At 41.5% G+C, this 4,989-nt stretch overlaps 1 non-coding gene across 1 annotated transcript; it reads left to right on the top strand.

The window, feature by feature from the left end:
* Nucleotides 1–3,366: 3,366 nt before the first annotated feature.
* LOC148567604 (small nucleolar RNA R71) lies at nt 3,367–3,473 on the top strand. The gene has a single exon (XR_015882503.1). It is a non-coding gene; the product is annotated as a small nucleolar RNA R71 (small nucleolar RNA).
* Nucleotides 3,474–4,989: the final 1,516 nt, after the last annotated feature.

The following is a 4,989-nucleotide window of genomic DNA, read 5'->3' as shown; positions in this document are numbered from 1 at the left end:
ATTACTTATCCTTGCTTGGTAGCTTGGCTTATCAGAGGGTTGTGATTTCAGATGAAGAGTCCTCATGATCGCATTAGGACTGAAGTCCACCTCTGTTCCTCTCACGTAACTTTTGAAGGTTGGAGCCTTGGTATTGTCTTCCCTGGCCACATTGGCATAGAACTCCTTCATGAGATTTGCATTTATTTTTGTTTCTGGGTTCGTGAGCTCTTGCCAACCCCTCTGTTCAATCTTTTCCCCAATCTGCGGGCACTCATCATAGTTGAATTGAAATGTCAACTCTGGCAATACCTTTTTGTTCTTGATACGTTCGAATTGAAGCTCATGAAAAGCAGCCTTGAACCTTCCTTCGTCGAAAGGAATGCTCTCCACTGGTGTCTTTCTCTTTCGCCTTTTGGAGCTTGATGATGCCATAAGTGATTTTTGAGATGGGAAGGTGTTGATAAGTGTCTTTGATGGGGTAAGGTGAGTTGGGTTTCGAGAGTGGGAGGTGTAAAGAATGGGTTTGGAATGTGAAGGGGGGTACGGAATGAGAACCACTTATATAGGGGGTGGTGAGTGAATGGAAGGTGTGAATTGATGGAGTGGGTGTATGATGAACGGATGGGGTTTAGCATGGGATGAGCACAAGGATCATCAACTTTATGATGGGGTTGGTTCGATTTCCAAGCGTGTCATCCTTTCAATGTTGCATGGCAACATTTCCCAATGCATTTCCCTTGAAGACACATGTATAATCCTCTCCTTTTGAAGTGGCTGAACCCTTCCTCTTTCAATTGTCCCATCAATTTTCCTACAAAATAAAAGGAATGTGATTAATAAATTTGTGGATGGTGGCGGCAAACTTTATAACAAAATGGGATAACTACTTTTTAAAGTTTTTGTTTCTAACTAACTAAGTGCTATTCATGACTGCAAACTAACTGGCTATTTAATTGTCCATATATGCAACATTGGTGACACCAAACTTAGTTTGTGGCCATGTGGTGTAAGAAGAATTGTTCAAGGTTCTAAGAGTGACATGATATGAATTGCATTCATGTCCTCTTAGTGTGTCTTGAACACCAAACTTGTTCTTCACTATATGTTGCATAAAAGGATTCATTCAAGTATATGTCAAAGTTGATTTGGAATTCATGAACCTTGCATTATTAACTACTCTAAAAGCATATAAAACATGGGTTGCCTCCCATGAAGTGCTTCTTTAGCGTCACTAGCTTGACGTTCTGACTTTGTCAGGGAGGTTGGTAATGCTTCAAATCTTCCCCCCTCGCAGTAAATCTATCTCCATTGGCTTCATCAAGGATCTCCACATGTTCTAAGGAGAGAATTCTGTTGATGGTGAAAACTTTAGGTAGCTAACATAGGATGGTGGGGAGATGAGGTGGAATAGCTGGAAAATAGGCTGAGATCACCTTATCCCCTGGAGAGAAATCCTCTGTAGGGATCTTCTTGTTCCTCCATCTCCTTGGTGCCTTCTTCTTTGTCCCTTTTGATGTTACCCTGCTCTTTGTGGCCTCTTTTTCAAAGGAAATTTTGTTGCTGGTTTCATATGACTCTGGTAGTTTAGGTTCCTCCTGGTTTTCCTTTAGCTGTGACAATTGCTGACTGTCTTGTTCATCAACCAAAGGGATTCCCAGGTGTACAGCTTGTGCTTCAATGCTTGTTTCTTCCACCAGTGCTTTGTCGTGCTCTCCCCTTGGTTCCTTGTTTTCTTGATCTGCTTCTTGTGAGAGTTTGAAGACATTGAATGCGAGTTGTTCGTCATGTATCCTCAGGATTAGCTCTCCTCGCTCCACATCTATGAGTGCTCTGGCTGTAGCTAGGAATGGTCTTCCGAATATGATTGGGTGAAGGTGACTCTCTTCCATTTCCAATATGACAAAATCTGTGGGAAGGAAGTAGTTTCCAACCTTTACCAACACGTTTTCAACCACTCCTACTGCTTGTTTTTGAGTTTTGTCAGCCAGCCTGATGACTACGTCTGTGAGCATTAGCTCATTGATCTGCAACTTCTTCATAAGGGATAAAGGCATTAAGTTGATGTTTGCTCCCAGGTCACAGAGTCCTTTATCGAACATTGTTTCTCCTATGGCACAGGGGATGTGAAAACTCCCTGGGTCCTTTCTTTTTGTAGGCAACTCTGGTTGAATGAGAGCACTGCACTCCTTATTTATCACTATTGTTTGCCCTCCTTTGACTGAGCTTTTCCTAGTCAGTAGCTCTTTCATATACTTAATGTATGAGGGCATTTGTTAGAGGACCTTGATGAATGGTATGTTTACATGGAGAGATGCAAACATATCAAGAAACTTTGAGTATATTCTCTTTTCTACACCACCCTTGAGTATTTGGGGAAAAGGTGCATAGAGTTTCAGCATCTCCTTCTGTGTAATTGTTGTTTCTTGGTGACCCTCTTCCTCCTTCTCTGCTGAAGTATCTCCAGAGTGTTCGAAGGGTTTGTTCAGCTCTTCCTCAGTCTTCTTATCACTTATAGTGACCATCTTACAGTCTTCCCATCTTACTTTCTTTGCTTCACCTCTCGGGTTTTTCTCTGTGTCACTTGGGAAGCTGTCAGTGGGTTTGGGAATCTTCTCAAAGAGGTATTCCACTTGAAATTCTAGCCTCTTAATGGTGTCTCCCTGGTTTTTGATATTAGCTCGCACCTCCTCCTTGAACACCTTGTTCTCTTGGAGTTCTTTACATATGCCTTCAAGTAGGGTCTCAATCCTTGAGAGTCTATCTTCAGATGATGGTGAGTTGGAGTTTGAGGGATGAGAATGGCCATTTTGGTTTTGATATGGATGTTGAGAGGTGTTGTTAGGTGGCTGCTGATATGATCTTTTTGTGGAATGTTGGTGAGCTGCATTGTTGTTGGGGTTGTGACGTCTCTGATCTTGGCCTTGATCTTGTTGATTTCCCCACCCAAAGTTTGGGTGGTTCCTCCAACCAGGATTATAAGTTTTGGAGTATGGATCATGGGTCTGCCAAGGTTAGTTTCCAATGTAGTTGGCCTGTTCCTGCTCACCCTCTGCTTCTGCATTCACTCCTTCTTGGGTTGCTGATGAGGTGGTGATTGCTACCACTTGGTTCCTCTCCATCTTCTTGGTAAGGTCAGCCAACTGCTTAGTAATCAGCTTGTTCTGGGCCAGTAATACATCCATGTTATTTAGCTCCATTACTCCTCTAGTGTTGCCTCTTTCAGAAGCATAGAAGTAGTCATTCTCTGCTACAGTCTCAATGACATCTATGGCTTCTTCAATGGTCTTCTTCTTGTTCAGAGATCCCCCAGATGAGTGGTCCACTGCCTTCTTTGATTCGTAAGAAAGACCCTCATAGAAAATGTGTAACTGCATCCATTCATTGAACATATCTGGCGGCCACCTTCTTGTCAAGTCCTTAAACCTCTCCCATGCTTCATATAGAGTCTCACCATCTTGTTGCATGAAGGTCTGTACCTCAGCTCTCAACCTGTTGATTCTTTGAGAAGGGTAGAATCTCGCCAAGAATTTGTTCACCACATCTTCCCAGGTTGTTAAACTCTCCTTCGGGAAGGATTCCAGCCATTTAGATGCTTTGTCCTTGAGTGAGAAGGGAAACAGAAGCAGTCTTTAGGTGTCAGGATGAACACCATTAGACTTCACAGTATCACATATTCTTAGGAATGTGGTTAGATGTTGATTGGGGTCTTCTTGGACACTTCCTCCGAATGAACAGTTGTTCTGAACTAGGGTGGTGAGCTGTGGCTTTAGTTCAAAATTATTGGCATGTATGCTTGGCTTTTGGATGCTACTTCCACAGTTTCATGGGTTTGGATTTATGTAGGATCCCAGAACTCTTCTCTCTTGCCCAGCATGATGCGGTGGACCTTCTCTGCCATGGTTGTGAGCTTCTTCTTTATGATGGTTCTCCATATTCTCATCCATGTCTGGTTCAAAGTACTCTTCCTCTTCCTCAGCTCCAACAACTCTCTTTCTTCTTGCTTCCCTCCTTAATCTAAGGAAGGTCCTCTCAGGTTCAGAATCAACAGAAGTTGAAGCCCCACTTCTTCTACCTGTCATACAACCAACAAGGCCAAAGCAAGAGGCAGATAGAGAGTATTCTTGTTAGAAAAGCTGTTAGTGTGAGTGATGCAATATATCAAATAGTTAGTGGGTTAGTGAACTAAATTGTAACAAATAAGAGAATACCACAAACAGGTATGGGTAAAGGAAAGAAAATAACTGAAATTGAAAGTAAATCAATCAAATAGAAATTAAATCAAACAAAAGAAAAATGCTCAATCTAGTTATCCACCAATTTAATCATTGTTGATACAAAATCAATCCCCGGCAACGGCGCCATAAACTTGATGCACGGAAACTTGTCTCTCAACAAATTTCCCTCGGCAAGTATACCGAATTGTCGTCAAGTAAAAACTCACAATAGAGTGAGGTCGAATCCCACAGGGATTGATTGGTCAAGCAACTTTAATTGGAGGAATGTTCTAGTTGAGCTAAGCAAACTTTGATTGGAGAATTGCAGGAAATTAAATAGCGGGAAAGTAAATGGCAGAAAATGTAATTGCTGGAAATAAAGACTAAATGTAAATGACGGAAGATAAATTGCAAAATCTTAAATGGGGAATGGGGAAGATGAACATAAAAGTAAATGGCAGAAAGTAAAGAGAATGAGTAAGATCAGAAATGGGGAGTTCATTGGGCTCAGGAGATGTTGTATTCTCCGGATCAAGTTCATTTTCATCTCTTCCTCAATCAATACATTCATTGATCTCCTTGGCAATCTTAAGTGATTGAATTCCATTTCCTTGGTAATTCAATCTCTCAAATCTTGATCAATAGCCAATTCCTTAGTCTAATTGCTCATGAGAAGAGATGAAGTGTGGTCACTGATTATACCACATGTATTGCCAAATCAAAATGTTAGTAGGATTATATGTCACTATATCCATCCAAACCCCAATTTGGTCCAACATGAGAAAGCATTTCT

Source organism: Arachis ipaensis, chromosome B4, assembly GCF_059453495.1.
Source record: "Arachis ipaensis isolate K30076 ecotype BB chromosome B4, ASM5945349v1, whole genome shotgun sequence".
Classification (NCBI taxonomy): Eukaryota; Viridiplantae; Streptophyta; class Magnoliopsida; order Fabales; family Fabaceae; genus Arachis; species Arachis ipaensis.
Note: the sequence above shows the minus strand (reverse complement) of the source record. Positions and strands in the feature narration are given on the sequence as shown.